The 16297-nt window shown below is 47.3% G+C and overlaps 1 pseudogene across 1 annotated transcript; it reads right to left on the bottom strand.

Annotated features, from left to right (window-relative positions):
- Nucleotides 1-8301: 8301 nt before the first annotated feature.
- Nucleotides 8302-12825, bottom strand: LOC308590461 (zinc finger and BTB domain-containing protein 26 pseudogene; annotated as a pseudogene). The gene is made up of 2 exons (XR_014013546.1): nt 12654-12825; nt 8302-10319 (listed from the first exon to the last, which is right to left on the bottom strand). The product of XR_014013546.1 is annotated as a zinc finger and BTB domain-containing protein 26 pseudogene (transcript).
- Between the last annotated feature and the right edge of the window lie 3472 nt (nt 12826-16297).

Genomic DNA, 16297 nt, shown 5'->3' with positions numbered 1-16297 from the left:
CGACTGCATCAGCTTCGTGTGGCTATCTTCAAAAGCAAGCAGCTTTCAAAATTAAAAATACCACAATGAAGGAGAACAAATTGCTTCCAAAGCAAGCAAAAACAATTCTTTTAAAAAGTAAACTAAATTAGTTTTCAGGCTTGCGCCCAATGGTTTCATCAAAACTTACCAGTCTAGGCGTGTCAGCAGGTTTACTGCCTGGCATTAAATGAATGTGTGGCCAATGTAAAACTTGAGCCCTGATGGTATTCTCCTACCCTGCAGTGATTAGAAATATATCTGACTGGGCAGAAACCGTGCTGTACAAACAGCAGAATTATGTATTAATAAAGTATTTTATGCCGCTTAATGTAATAAAACATTTCTAAGCACTTTATAAAAAAAAACTACACAAAATTCAACACCATTTACTAAAAACTAGAAGACAACAAAACACAACTGCATCTCGCAGATAAAACTCCTTTACGGGAAATGAGAATGGGGTGGGTGCTCCTGGCGTTTTGTCTACGGGTGACAAAACACTGCATTTTTAGTGTTAACTTTCAAATAACCAAGGTTATTATCCACTGGTGGATCTTTGAATGATTTGCAGTAGATTGCAAATTATTTCAACAGCAGCAGCGGCAGCAAACTGGCATTTCCCACATTGTCGAGTAGGCTGCTGAAACGAAGAAACCTAACCAGGCAGAAGGGCTGGGAGCTCAGCTCTGTTCTGGGTCAGAAAGCAGATTCCTAGGCTCAGGGCAAGCAGTGCAATGCTCTTTAATGCTGACCGTACGACTTTTGCACTTGGCTCTGGTTGGTAGATCTTGGAAGGTCTAGTAGTGGAAGATGAAGTAGAAATCTGAAATCTGCCCACCTCTGATTTAGAGGGTGGGCCCGCCCAGATCAAAGGGGGAAAGATTTGTGGTTAATCCAAATGGGATAGCGGCAGAGATGGGGAACTACCTGTGGCTGCTGTTCTGCCTGTGACAGAAGAGAGCCAGCTTCTGCCACAGTAAATCACACTGAGGAAGTTGGAGTTAACCCTTTATTAGCAAAACAGGATCTGCACAGGAGTGTCACGCCTAATGAGCACAGCAGCTAATCTCGGGCAGATCAGTCTAGAGTTGCCAAGTTGAAGCAGTTGCCAAGAATAAAGGTACCCCTTCCCATAGCTTGCTAAGTGCCCTCCTCTCCAGGGCTTTCCCCAAGCAATTTGAGACTGTGCCTGCACAAAGCTAACTTCTCCTCTGCCATTTTCATGCCTCTCCTGGTTGTGGGAGACCAGTTTGTCGCAACAGGAGGGGGATAAACTTTACTACTGCAATTTTCCAGGCTAATGGCCGGCAAACATTTTCTTCCCCTGGAATCAAATAACATGGACGACTAAATATGTTCTGTGAGTTTTTCAAAAACTGGTTTTTATGTTATGTGAAAGCTCAGACGTAATGTGGAAGATTGGGAAACGGAATGAACTGCCTTGTGAAGGCACCCTAGTCCTTGTATGCATTAGTGTTTCTGCACATAGTTAATCTAACTCAGTCCTGTTGATCCACTCCTGGGTTTCAAACAGGTGTTTTTATCAGGTCTCCTCAAAATTATCACCAGTGAATCTTCATCTGGGCAAATCATGTTTTCTACTGCCATATAACAGCCAATTCAACTCAAGTGAGCCGAGTTGCAACATCCCTGCATTGCTGAGCTCTGGTTTAGAGCCACACTTTCTGATGAGTAATCATTCTTTGTGACAGCTGCCACCTAGGCAGGTGTCAAAACTGTCACCACTTTATCTGCTTCCTGTGCTTTTCTTCTGGCTGCCCTTCCCCTCTTCCTCCTCCCAGGTGCTTCTGGCTGTTTCCTGCTTCCAGCTGTTTCCCTTCACCTGCTCATAAATGCTTTCCACTCACAGTGGAGAAAAGAACCCAGTACTAGAGGTAGAATAGGGATGGGCAGTGTTCATTTCCACCTCCAGGAAGTGGTGAAAAGGAAGAATGGAAGGAATCGTAGGGTTGGAAGGGACCTCAGGGGGTCATCTAGTCCAACCCCCAGCAATGCAGGTATCTCAACTAGATCATACATGAATGGTGACAACTTCCATACAAGAGCTCCCCAAACGAGATAGGACTCTATCTGCTCTAAATCTGTAATTAGTTTCCAAGAACAGCACTTGGGTATAAAGGATCCAACTTTGATTGAGTAGGCACAACGAGATTAGCTCCAGGGTGCTCCAAGGCCTGCAGTGTAATGAATTATATAGAGAATGACTAACTGCAGCCACATACCCATTTCTCAGAATGAAGGAGCAAACCCAAAGATCCTAAATTCTGACTCCTCCTCCTAGCATCAGCAGAAAAGTCTCGGGTTTCCGCTTGCACTGCTCTAACCACTATTCTCCACTTCCTAGTGGACACAAACCAATTCAGGCTGGATCCACCCACCCACCCTGCAGTGGTAAAATCTGGTTTGTACCACTCCAGACTAAAATGTTGACAGTGGGAATCTGTGGTTGAATATTCCATTTTAAAAGCATCCCTCCCCAAGTCCTTGCACATGGAAAATCAGACGTCAGAGAGGATTCTGTCCTCGTCTTCTGTGTGTCACAAGGAAAACTAAGCTGGCTCAGATCAGAGCTATCTAGTTAAGCATCCTGGTTGCAATTGTGCCTCCATCAAGCCCACAAGCAGGTCATGAAAGGAACAACAGTCCTCCTCTGCTGATTGTCTCCCACAATTCGTATTCTGAGATACACTGCTCCTGGAATTGGAGGTTTCATTTGGCCATTGTGGCCAACAGCCATTGATAGGTCTGTCCTCTATAAATCATCCCGATCTTGCTTGAAAGCTCTTGAAGCTTGGGCCATCACAACTTGTGGTAGCGCACCCCATAGATGTACCTTTGTTAAGATTATCAATGAGAGAGTGCAATCATGTGATCTTCCACCTTCTGTCTCAAGTAGAACAGGGCAGAGTACAGTTTTGCCACCTCACTGTGCTGTTTCCATAAACCGATCAGCTCTCAGGCCTTCCCAGTGTGGCATAGTCAGCCTCTTGCACTGACACCTCAGCTCCACAGCAGGAGACAAGGGTGCAAGGCAGCTCCCATAACGAAAAATTAATCCTGGCGACTTATGGCTTCAAAGAGACGCTTTCAGTGCCAGTGCAGTCTGTGGCTGGCTTTCCGTTTCCCTCTGCCTGGGGGCCGTTTCGCACAGACGGCTCCCCATGCCGATGTGCGGAGCTTTGAGTCCACTGCAGAACATATGATTAGTCCTCCGTGCCCCTGGCAATGCAGAACAATCATTTCGCTGCCTCATATGCTCCTTTCATGCCTGCTGGCTCTCCCACCCACCCACCCTCCCACTTCAAAGACTCAAACAAGATTCTATATAATGAACTTGGGTGTTGTCAGTACCTGGAGGGCCAATAGTACAAAGCTGGCAAGAAAGGGACAGTGTGATAATACCTACCAAGAGCTCCACTGGCACCCGTCACACCTGGAGAGACCACTCTCTCTTACACACAAACGTACTTCCCCACAATTCCCAGGTCCTCATGGCAAACCATGTAGTATAGAAGCTTAGCATCAGGTAAAGCCAAAGTATTCCATTTCCTGTCTACCAGCTGCATAACGCAGGAACCTGTATGCATACAGAAGTTAGCATATTGTCCGGGAAACACTCAATAGAATCACAGAATTGTAGAAGGGACCACGAGGGTCATCTAGCCCAACCCCCTGTAATGCAAGAATCTTTTGCCCACAACCAGGATTAAGAGGCTCATGCTCTACCGACTAAGCTATCTCAGACCTCTTAGAAACCTGTTTGGCACATTTATTTAATATTTCCAAAGATATTTATATATCAGCATTCACGGAAAAGTATCAGAGCCGTTTACTACAATTGGATAGAAACCCATAAAATAAAAACCACATGGAAATGTTAAAATAAGAAATTGGCTAACTATTGTGGAATTATGTGTTCTTAATTGGCTGCACAAGCCTGACGGAATAGAAGGGCATTTAAAAGTTGAAACAGAAGGCATCTGTGGTATCTAAGTGGCAATAATAATAATAATAATAATAATAATAATAATAATAATAATAATAATTTTAAAAATTGCATAGCTTTGTGAAAGGCCCCATCAAACTTGGGATTGAGAGTTATTGTGGTATAATGGTTCAAGTGTTGAATTGGGAGCTGGGAGACCCAGGTTCAAATTCCTACTTAGCCATGAAGCTCACCAGTCTAGTCACAGCCTCTCAGTCTAACCTACCCTGCAGGGTTGTTGTGTGCATAAAATGGACAACCATGTTTGCCACCTTGACCTCCTTGGAGGAAAGGTGAGGTGTGCTTTAAAAATAAATATTTGCCACACCAAGCATCGAGAAGACTGCTGCATGGATTAGACAGGTCACATCGCTGATGGCTTCATTTCCACAGCCCTTGTTGTGTGACATTGTGGAATTCCCTTAAAATGGGAAATGCTACATGTACGAAGACATGGCATGAATTCCGAAACTGTTACATGGGAATCTTTTAGAAAGTGATGAATGCAAAGAAGTTAAAAAAGCAACCACTGCAAGCCAAGTATGGGCAAGTGTTTGTGAGCCACATATGGATTAATCAGTGAGCTGATCCAACTACACGTTTTTGTTTTGAGCTTGGATTTAAAGCAGCCTCCTTCAACCTTGGGTCCCCAGACGTCGGACAACGCCCATAGTCCTGCACTACTGGGGAAGAAGGCTGGGGAAGATGCAGAAGGAGGTGCAGTCCAACAACATCTGGAGACCCAAGGTGGAAGAACAGAGAATGCACCTGAAGAACGTTTTTGGAATCCGTTCCAAGTCATTGGGTCAATAAAGTTGGTAGAGCACTCAGTGATCTCTCTAGTCGATGCAGCAAAGACACATCTGATGGCTGTCCAAATCTTGCAGCCACTTAAGAGCTATTTCAATGCAAACTAACTTGGGCATGCACTACCAGTGTCTGCAGAGTCTATGGGATGTTCATCTTCCCTACGCAAAGAACTTCCACTTACATTGTATAGCTAGTAGGCTCTAGATTCTTGTACTGGCAAATTCTCTGGGGCCCATGCAACACCAACAAGAGCCAAAGCAAGAACTGCTTCACTGGCGTGGCTCCATTCAACTTGCTGGCTATTGCACCAGTAGCAAAGAGATCCCCAGAGCACTTAGGAAAGGGCAGGAAGGGGTGGCACACATGTGTACCAGCTGCTACCCAGGGAGCCTGTTGCATCCGTTCAGCAGCTACGGAGAATGGTTGCATTGAGAACTCCAGGGTTTTATAAACACATTTCAATTTCATGGAAGAAACAAAACAAAACAAAAATTCCTTCCAGTAGCACCTTAGAGACCAACTAAGTTTGTTATTGGTATGAGCTTTTGTGTGCATGCACACTTCTTCAGATATCTGAGTATGTTGGGGGCACCAGCAGCGGAAGACTGGCTGGCCTAGTTGTTGCAGCCACAAGCTCAAGTAGGCCAGGAGGAGGAGCTGGCAGATGGAGGCAGCAGGTGCTATTTGAGGATTTAATCCTGTCCCCTGCTCTGCGGTCTCTCCTCGTTCCATCCACATCAACAGCAGCACAAGCAACACAAGCTTTAAAGTGGAAATATATTTATGGGGTGGGTGGGTGGATGTATTGCGAGTCTAACCCTGGCAAGAGAGGATTGCTGGGCTAGAGTTCTAACACTGGCTGGGGCATCTATAAAATCAGATTACATTGCAGGTAGCCTCGAGGCAGGGGATGGTAACAATTCTCAGGCACATCCCTCACCTAAATCACATTGGTGAAGGAGCCAAGGCTGGAGACAGTCCTGGATAATTGATGGTTTTAATCTTTTCAAAAAAGCGGTATAGGCTATCACTTGTTTTTTTTATCAGAGCATCCCTAAATGTAACGTGATATCTGAACAGCATTTAGGACAACCTAATTAAATTAAGTGGGACGCAGGTGGCGCTGTGGGTAAAAGCCTCAGCACCTAGGGCTTGCCGATCGAAAGGTCGGCGGTTCGAATCCCTGAGGCGGGGTGCACTCCCGTCGTTCGGTCCCAGCGCCTGCCAACCTAGCAGTTCGAAAGCACCCCTGGGTGCAAGTAGATAAATAGGGACCGCTTACAAGCGGGAAGGTAAACGGCGTTTCCGTGTGCGGCTCTGGCTCACCAGAGCAGCAATGTCACGCTGGCCACGTGACCCGGAAGTGTCTTCGGACAGCGCTGGCCCCCGGCCTCTTGAGTGAGATGGGCACACAACCCTAGAGTCTGGCAAGACTGGCCCGTACGGGCAGGGGTACCTTTACCTTTAATTAAATTAAGTATGTTTCCTCATCTTATGTTCCCTCTAAAGACAAAGACCAATGCAGACTTAGCCAATCTGATGATGACTCAAAACCCTGCTTGCTATTTTGTGCCTTTTTCTTTGACCCAAGTAAAGTTAATGAACTATTGTGGATATTACAGGTAGGTAGCCATGTTGGTCTGCCGTAGTCAAAACAAAATAAAAAAAAATTCCTTCCAGTAGCACCTTAGAGACCAACTAAGTTTGCTATTGGTAAGAGCTTTTGTGTGCATGCACATTTCTTCAGATATTTTTTATTATTGGGTAACTTTACTTTCTAGGATTACCCCCCCCCCCATCACTGGTTCTAGAAACTGGGGCTTTCAGGATCTTCCATTCTATTTCCTTGACCCAAGAGATCAGGACACAAACCTGAAGCCATGATCTCTTGCATGAAATTAACTTCACATTATTATTCCTGGGGCATCTTGAGTCATTTCCAAATTTGGTTTCCAAATTCGTTTGTTGACAGGGCAAGTCAGGCTGTCAGTGCTTAAGGACAAAAGAGCACATGTCCTCACGACAGCAGATGTGAGGCAACAGGAAAAATAAGTCATATGAGAGGCAATGGGTTACACAAGTGCTGGGAAGGAAAAGTTTGTCCTAGAACTAAGGTTCTCAGAACTTGAGCAATAATTCCTCAGTAAGATACAGGAAGCTGAAAGCGTTTCTCAAGCATCATCTTTTTGTCCACCTCTCCAGAATGCATCTTAATTGGGTTAAGAATAAAAAATGAGCATTGTACTGATTTAGCACACTAGGGCTGCTGGGTTTTCTTGATATTAATGTGGTCAATGGTGCTACTCAGAGGTGTGTGTTTGTAATTATAACCTGCATGGCAGCACATCTGTGAACTTTTGACAATTCAGCACACCTGAGGTATCTTAACAATTTAACTAATTAGCAGGGGGCGCTTACCTACTGCACCGAATGCAGCGATGCAATTATTTGAAAACTGTATTTAAGTTGATCAAGTGGTGTAGTGCGTAGTTATAGAGTACTGTTAGGCAATGCTGTTGAGGAATGGTGGAGAGAAGGGGTGTTTTGCAGCTGTTTGATTATTATTTTAAAATAAAGACAAGCAAAGATAGTGCAGAAAAGCTTTAATTCCATCACCCCAGTCGCTGCGCTAACTCAGTTGGAGCAGATGTCCAACAAGGGCTTACTGGGATCACGGGTGATTCCTACCCCAGAGAAAATAGAGGATGAAAGAGAATGTTGTAAATAATCCTATGAAAGCTAGTAGCCTACAAAATAATAAACAAACAAACAAATGAAGTAGTAGTCGTCTGCTGGGGGCTGCCTCCATCTCTCCTGCAGTGGGTCACCTCATTTCAATGCTGGGCACAGAGGAAGAGGGCTCCTCTCTTTTGGGAAGCCCACCTGGTTTCTATGCTCACCCCTCCTCTGCCAAACCACTTGCTTGCCAGCATACAATTTCTGGTTGCTTACACCAGCCAGGCTAGTGCTTAAATGCAAGGCTGATGTATAAACCTGAGAGATGAGACTAGAGGTCCATCTAGACCAGTATCTATTTTCCATCAGCGACCAGCAAGATGCCTCCAAAAAGTCCACCAACACTGCCTTAAGCAGACAAAAAATTCCAATAGACTCCCTTGCTGTTACACCCCAGCAACTGGTACCCAGTGGCATACTTCCTCTGAACAAGAAGAAATCTTCATATAGGCATCAAGGCTGATAGCTTACATGGAGTTGTAGACACTCTCAAAGATCTAAAGAAGGCAGGTCAGGCAGGACTTCCCCTTTGAAGAAGCCATGTTGATAGTAAGCAAGACTGACTTCTTCAGTGTGCGCCATACATCTATCCTTAACAACGTATTCCCTCAATTTACCAGAGGCAGACCTTAGGCCAAGTGGCTTGTTAATTTCTTGCTTGCCCCCTTTCAAAAAAAACCAGCAGCAAAACGTTGACCACTTTCCAATCATCTTGGTAAGGAGACTGATTTTAGTGACATGTGGTATATTTTATTATAAGATTAGCAATCATTTCAAGAATTATTGGGTGTCTGCCACCCGAACCCAATGACGTTAATTTTAATCCATCAATCAACTGTAAACTTCCATCTCCTGTCATCCCTATTTGATTAAGTTCTTCTGGTGTTGAGTCAGATGGCTAATTCTGCAGCGGCCACACCGGGGCCAGAGCAAACACTGACACGTGTGAGGTAGGAAATCTAAATCGCAATCCCATTACACACTAATCCGCCATGATGGTCTTCTGCACATGCACACGCACACACACACTGAAAGAGAGCTGTACCAAAGCACCATCACATTCTTGCAGGGCTCCCCTTCATTTCACTGGGGCTTGCCCAGTGGACTGTGCCCCATGAGCCAGCTCTCTCGTGTCCCCACTGCTGCCGTTAAGAGCACCCAAAATCCACTGTCTGAGGCAGCGGCTTCCCCTCACGTGAACCCATTCACAAAACGGGCCTAGACATCCTCAGGCAGCATCCTCACTCAACAGCCTCTCCTTGCTGTGGGGCGATTTTGTCTCCTATCCAGATGATGGTTCAGTCCTTGTCCTCTGTGCTCTTCTACAGTAAACACTCTATAGCCACAGCACTTCCATTACTACTTGACAAGCAACGAGTGTGGCCTGTGACACCCCTGCGTCGACTGCTTCTGTCTGCAGGGTGCCCCTTACCCAGTTCACGTAGCCCGTATTTCACTGAAAGGAATTTTGGACTGACTGAAGACTCTGCCCGGCCTCACAGAAGACTATCTACCGCTCAGTTTGCAGCCTCCCCTCCCGCCCTCCTCTCGCATCAATCAAAGTCAATGGTGACCTCTTCAATCTCTTCGTGGCTGTTCTGGACGGTGCTCTTGCCGTGCATCTCCTTGAGGTGGCGCCGCAGGCCCGGTTTGTGGGTGAAGTGCATTTCGCAGTAGTTGCACTTGTGGGGCTTGATGCCGCTGTGGAGGTTGAGGTGGTCCTGCAGGGTGGCGTTCTGGGTGAAGCACTTGCGGCAGACGGGGCACTGGAAGGGCTTGAAGCCGGTGTGCACGCGGATGTGGCGCGTCAGGTTGCTCTTCTGCGAGAAGACTTTGCCGCAGCGGAGGCACAGGAAGAGCTTGTGCTCCTGCACGTGGCTCACAAAGTTCCCCAGCTGCTGGAACACACTGTTGCAGCGGGGGCACCGGTACGGGCGCTCCAGCCCCGGCACCTTCCACGACGCCACCCCGCCACCCGCCCGCCAGTCCCTGTACGCCATGGCCGTGCCGTGCCGGTGACGATGCAGCGGGTAGTTCCTCCACTGAGGGGCAGGGGCAGGAGCTGCTGGAGGGAAAGTGAGTCCTTCGCTGCTTGCTTCGTCGTCATAGCAACCCTGCAGGTAGCTGCGCGTGATCTCCACAGCGGAGTTGATGAGGGAGAGGGAGATTGCAGGAGAAGAGGGGCCGTGGGAGTCGCGTGGGGTGAACTCAGGCACTTCCACTTTGACATCCTCAGAATCTGTCTCCCCCATAGGTGAAGGAGGTTGCTTCTCCTCCCCTTCTTCTTCCCCATCCTGCTGGGAATAGCTCCCCTCCGCCTCCTCCTCCCGCAGCAGGGTGTCTGCCTTGGGGACTAAGTAGTGGGAGACTGCCTGCGCACAGCGCTCCACCACGTGGCCCATCTGCAAGAAGGAAGCAGCTGTTAGGTAGTTGACCAGTTCCTTGATGGGCACCTCGAGGCATCCTGTGTAGCAAGAGAGAAGAAGCTGGCGCCCAATCTCCGGACTCTGGAAGAGGGAGACGGACACCTCCTGGGAGTCATTGAGCAGGAACTGGTCGCGCAAGAAAGGGGAGCAAGCGGCAAAGACCACACGGTGCCCGGGAACCCGCAGGTCGTTCACCTGCACTGTCACGTCACAGAAGCGCCTCTGCTGCCGCAGCTGGTCCATGCGGTGCAGCACCCCATCGCCATAGCCAGGAAATCGAAACTGCAGCCGTTCGCAGGCTGGGGCCATTTCTGATGTGCCTGGGAAGGGGGGACAAGACATGGGAGGAGGGAACAACTGAATTATATGCAACACACTAAAAGGGAATCCAGACACCTGGATATCCATGTATGTGAACTTGGAGGCACCTGATCCTTGTTTCAGTCTAGGAGCAACTAGGATGAAGAGAAGTTTCAGTTTGATTGGGTGGAGGGGAATAAAAAGACTTGCCCATAAGAAAACTCACAAAGGTCCTATTTCCATGTTGAAAATAATGTCACTACAACTGCATCAAGCAGCTGTGCAATCTTATCAAGTATTGAAGTAGTTATAAGATACTTTAATACCAAGGGTGAAATTTCATGTCTTCATTCATGTGCCCAAAGAGATTTTACAGATTTAATGAATACTTTACTGCCTTGTAAAAAAGTTTAGCAAGTTTACAACTCTCTTTCTTTTGTCATAAAATGGTCAAGAACACAACAGCAAGGCAGTTAACTAGGGTTCACCATGGGATCATATTTCTTTGGTGCTTTAAATGTTTCCAGGCGCAATTCAGAATTAGTTTTAACTTAGAGCTCTAATCAACCTTCTCCTATATAAGGCTGTTCAGCAGCTACAATCTTCATTGTAGTTCCTTCTCCGGAACTCCCCCCACCCCTGAGATTAAGCAGATGGCTGGGGGGCAGGTAGTGTTATTTCATGGCATTTGGTTTGTGGAATTCCTTTTCCGGAATACTTGCCTGGAATAGTTTTTACTATTTTTACTAGGCCAAGGTGGTGGTTAACCTGTGGCCCTCTGGATGATACAGGACAAAATCTCCCATCATCCCTGGCATTGGCCCTGCTGGCTGATGAGAGTTGGGTTCCTACAACACCTAGAGGTTAGCCACTTCCACAAGTTGCATCAAACACAGTGGGACTTAATTTTGCGTAAACATACAAAGGATTGTACTGCAAGTTCATCCTGTTTACTGGAGCTTCTAATAAACTACAATAACCTTGACGGTTAACCAGAGATGGCCAGAAGGAGAAAATTGAGAGTATCCCACCCAGAATTTCTAAATATTTCCAAATTTGGAAAACTTTGGTTACTTTAAAATATGGTCTGTTAACAAAAAGGATTACAAATCATTACCTGATCCTGGTTTGTTTCAACAAACTACTGTTTAAATTCACAACATGGAACTCTGGAGACTTTTTTGTCTGTGTTTGGTTTCAAATAAACCAATCTTCTATTTCCAGTCTCCCAGTGGACAGCATACTACTACTGTACTGTGATCTGTTTTAACTGTTTTTAACTTTAAATCACTGTAACCTGTCCTGGGACCTGCTGGTGACGGGCAGGTAATAAATGTAATAATAGTAGTAACAATGATGGAAGCATATAGTTTAACGTCACAAACAAATTGGCCCATTGTATCTAACTAGCCTTGTAAGCTGCCACAAGAGCTGTTTTAGCCAACTTTTAAAATAAACCTACAAAAGTGAGTAGCCTGCAAGTGATGCTACTAGCCCACTCATTTACTTTCACACACTTTTTTGCTGCTCGTGGCTACGTAAGGATCGTTTACATAGGGCAGGAAAGGTAATAAATTACGTAAGCAGAAGCAATAATTTCAAGTCAAGTAACAATAACATCTATAAAGCTGGGTACTGTACCTGTAAGATCCGATTCGGCACAACCCCTCTGAGCTAACTGCATCCCCCCAAAAAAACATTTACATCAAAATGGTAATATTTTGTGAACTTGACAGCTGAAGAACCGCTACAGCTAAAATCCAACAGGTACAGACAGAAAATGATTGCCGAATAACATGTCATCCCTGCAATTGCCACCAGATCACCGCTTTGTGCATCGAATGCTAGGACCCTTTTATGAATGAAATTATTTATTTTCCCTCACTTTGGAGGGATATCGACTGGGAAAGGAATGCAAAAAAAAAGACTATTTATCCTGATGCTTAGAATGCATGGGAACGCTTATTAGTTTTAAATGGGCATTTTACGCATCGTTTGTTTAAGGCTGTTTTCTCCAAGAACACAATGAAAACCTCAGCGAAACATTGAGCCTCCCACCGGCGCGCATGTGCCTCCTTACTACTATTCTCGAAAGCGTTCTACTCCGCTTGCGTAAAGCGCCTTACTGCCCCCGCCCTCGCCCATCTGCGCCTCTTCGAACTTCGAAGCTGCGCGCGCAGCGACCCCTGCCGGGCGCCCTGATCTCCCCGCTGCGCTGTTCGCGTAGCTCCTCGCTCTCTCTCCCCATTCAACCGAGCTATTCACAGACGCCTGCTACGCTCTTCCCGCACCGTACGCCCCTGCGTTCCTGGTCGCAGACGGACGCAAGTTACGTGAGATGCGCCGCTCCTCACCCGTAACCGCGGCCCGCTCGCCGGCCCCACCACCGGCGCCTTATCGTCTCTCTTCGGGCGTGGGGAAGGGACCGCTGCCGCTTCTTAGGGCCTCCGAGGCGGTCGCTTCACACCGGCTCTGTCAAGGCCACTCGCGGCAACCTGGCCGCGCCGCCATCTTGGAATCCGCCCTCTCGGAGGGTCCGGGACTTTTTCCCCCAGGCGGGCAAGGGCAGGGATTGCTCCGCGGAGCGACCCGCCGCTGGGGCTCGTTGCGAGGGGACGGGGGGGAGTGAAGGGGTCGTGCGAGCAGAAGTGGAACCGTATCCCTCCGCCTGGAAAGAGTCCGATGCCTGGGGACAACGAGGCATCGCCCCACCTCACACTGAACCCCACAGGAGCCTCTGGCCCGTTGGCAGGAGCCTCCTGAAAGCAGCCAGCCCCACCTCCATGCCACCTTCCACACCACTGCCTCCTTCCACAGAAATTCCCTCACACTGTCATTTATGAAATTCCTATGCCGCCCTTCTTCCGGGGGTCCCAGGGCGGCTTACAATACAGTGGTACCTCGGATGACGGACGCTTCAGGTTACAAACTCTGCCAACCTAGAAATAGTACCTCAGGTTAAGAACTTTGCTTCAGGATGAGAATAGAAATCACGTGGCGGAGGCAACAGGAGACCCCATTAGCTAAAGTGGTGCTTCAGGTTAAGAACAGTTTCAGGTTAAGAACGGATCTCCAGAATGAATTAAGTTCTTAACCCAAGGTACCACTGTATATAAAACACAGCAGCAATGTGCAAAAGCAGTGCCCCCAATGTGTCTTCTCCACCTCCCCATTTGGCACTTCTATTTCCCCTTGCTACAACCAGAGACAGACTTGGGTAACAGGGCATCCTGAGTGAGGACAATATTTGGCGCCCCTACTCGCTTTTGAGTAGATATGCATCATGCATATAGATTAAGGTTACCAGATTTCTTTCAATGAATCTGGGGACACTTTAAATGAATAAATACTACACATTCGGGACGTTGATGCAGTGGTGGCAGAGGGGTGGATGCCACCTTGACCTCAACCGCCACGTTTCCCCTTCCTACAAGGCTTCTATCTACTTTCTCCATGAGCCTGGGCAGCCTCTGAGTTGTTGGTTCTTTGGTGGTGGTGGGGAAGTGGTGGGTCAGGCATGCAAGGCAGAGAAGGAGGGTCGAGAGCGGTGGCACAGAGGCTCAGGAAGCGTGATGCCTCCACATCGGAGCAGCCCCAATCCCATTCCTACTTGCGTGCAAGCAGAAGGGGGCAGAGATCTCTCAGGCAGCGCAGTGCCTCCCTTCTCATCGGAGCAGCCCCAATCCCATTCCTACTTGTGTGCAAGCAGGAGGGGGTAGGGATCCCTCAGCTGGGAAGGGAGGCTTCCCCTTGCCTAACTGAGACATCCTTGCCCCTCCTGCTGCACGCAAGCTTTGATAGGCAGCGTGAAGCCTCCCTTCACAGCTGAGAGATCCCTGCCTGCTCCTGCTTGCACACAAGTAGGAGATGGGAGGCTGCTCCGATAGGCAGCGTGAAGCCTCCCTTCACAGCTTAGTTGCTGGGGTCAGGGAAGGTGGAGGCAGCCCGGAAGCTGCATCTTAAAGTCCCTGCATCACCATCACATGGGGACTTCCGAGCAGCTCCTGAAGCTAACCAGAGCCAACTGCTCCAGGCTGCTGAGACTGCCGCTGCTGCATTTCCCAGGGACATTAGATGAAATCCGGGGACATTCCGGGGATGGAATTTGTCCAGGGACTTATTCGCAAAACTGGGAACTGTCCCCGGGAAACGGGGATGTCTGGTAACCCTAAATAGGTAGCATTACTACTACTACTGCTATTTTGCACCTCTTCAGTTTGACGCCCTGTGTGGGGAACCACCTGCACCGCCCTAAATCTGTTGCAACATGTTTTTGTTTTGTTTTTAAAGGATTTTTTAAAAAAACTTTGAAACGATCAAAGGACAGCAATGACAACATCAAATCAGATTTCTTTAAAGGAAAATGCGAAAGAATAAAACGCTACATGTTACGTGCTAAGAAATAGTACTGTACAGTTAATATATGGGGAGACAAAAAGATCAAAACTAGATCCCGTCTCAGGAAAAGCAGGGGAAGACTTTGGTAATCTCTCCATCATATGGCGCCCTGCAGAATGCCAAAATTTGGTGCTCCCAAATGGATTTTCTCTGTTATGGGTCTTCTCCATTTGGTGCCCCCTCAACTGTGTGGGGGAAATCTAGCACTGCTGTGTCAATGGTTCTTTGAAATACCATTTCCTTGCCTTTCCCTTTGCTCCATGTCCTGCACTAGCTGCCAAACAGTTGGACCCAACTTTTGCTTGCCAGGAGTACAGGACCTCTACCAGCAAATATATGCAGCAGCCTGGAAAGCTTAGTTGGTTAGAGTGTGGTGCTGATAATGTCAAGGATGTAGGTTCAATCCTTGTATGGGACAGCTGCATTTTCCTGCATTGCAGGGGGTTGGACTAATAGGTGATGCTCAGGATCCCTTCCAACTCTCCAATTCTATGACTCTATTTAATTTAAGGAGAGGGGGATATTAAAAACACTAATGAGGCTCTCAGAATGAAAAGCAGGTTGTGTGGGCTGGGAGAGTTTTGTAATTAGCAAAATACAAAGACTAATCTTCCCATTAAATTGAGGTTTTTGCTTTGCCTTGCCTACTAAAGTATAATAACCTTGCTTGTAGAAGACTTTTCTGAGCACAACAGAAGATCCCAACAGCCAGAGAGGAAGGAAGGAAGGAAAGGACATTGCAACACACCGATCTTGAGCTAACATGACCTCTGACGGGGAGGAGAGAATTAATCATCAGAGCCCAGTGTCCTTATGCCAACACATTGCTTATTATTTTAATCCTGGATTCGATATAACTAGGACAAAAGCCGTTCAGAACCCTGCAATCTATTTTTGTTGCAATGCAAGAGGACGGACACCTGGCAAGCCGAGCAATATATATGTGTATGCACAACATGTGTTAACACCAGTCAAATCCCTTACAGGGACTTCTGCACTCGTAAGATGTTTATAGACCCCTAACACATTTTGAGCTTTGTTATTTGTTATTACAGGCGGAGGCTGCGTTCCAGGAGAAAATAATGTGGCATTATTTGGGGCTAGGGCAAAAACGGTCTGCCCTCTTGACTTGAAGTCTTGTTGTTGTTGTTTAGTCGTGTCCGACTCTTCGTGACCCCATGGACCAGAGCACACCAGGCACTCCTGTCTTCCACTGCCCCCCGCAGTTTGGTCAAACTCATGCTGGTAGCTTCGAGAACACTATCCAACCATCTCGTCCTCTGTCGTCCCCTTCTCCTTGTGCCCTCCAACTTTCCCAACATCAGGGTCTTTTCCAGGGAGTCTTCTCTTCTCATGAGGTGGCCAAAGTATTGGAGCCTCAGCTTCATGATCTGTCTTTCCAGTGAGCACTCAGGGCTGATTTCCTTCAGAATGGATAGGTTTGATCTTCTTGCAGTCCACGGGACTCTCAAGAGTCTCCTCCAGCACCAGAATTCAAAAGCATCAATTCTTTGGCGATCAGCCTTCTTTATGGTCCAGCTCTCACTTCCATACATCACTACTGGGAAAACCATTACTTGAACTATACGGACCTTCGTTG

Source organism: Podarcis bocagei (genome assembly GCF_964188305.1).
Source record: "Podarcis bocagei genome assembly, chromosome: 7".
Taxonomy (NCBI): Eukaryota; Metazoa; Chordata; class Lepidosauria; order Squamata; family Lacertidae; genus Podarcis; species Podarcis bocagei.
This window is presented reverse-complemented; position numbering and strand designations above follow the sequence as displayed.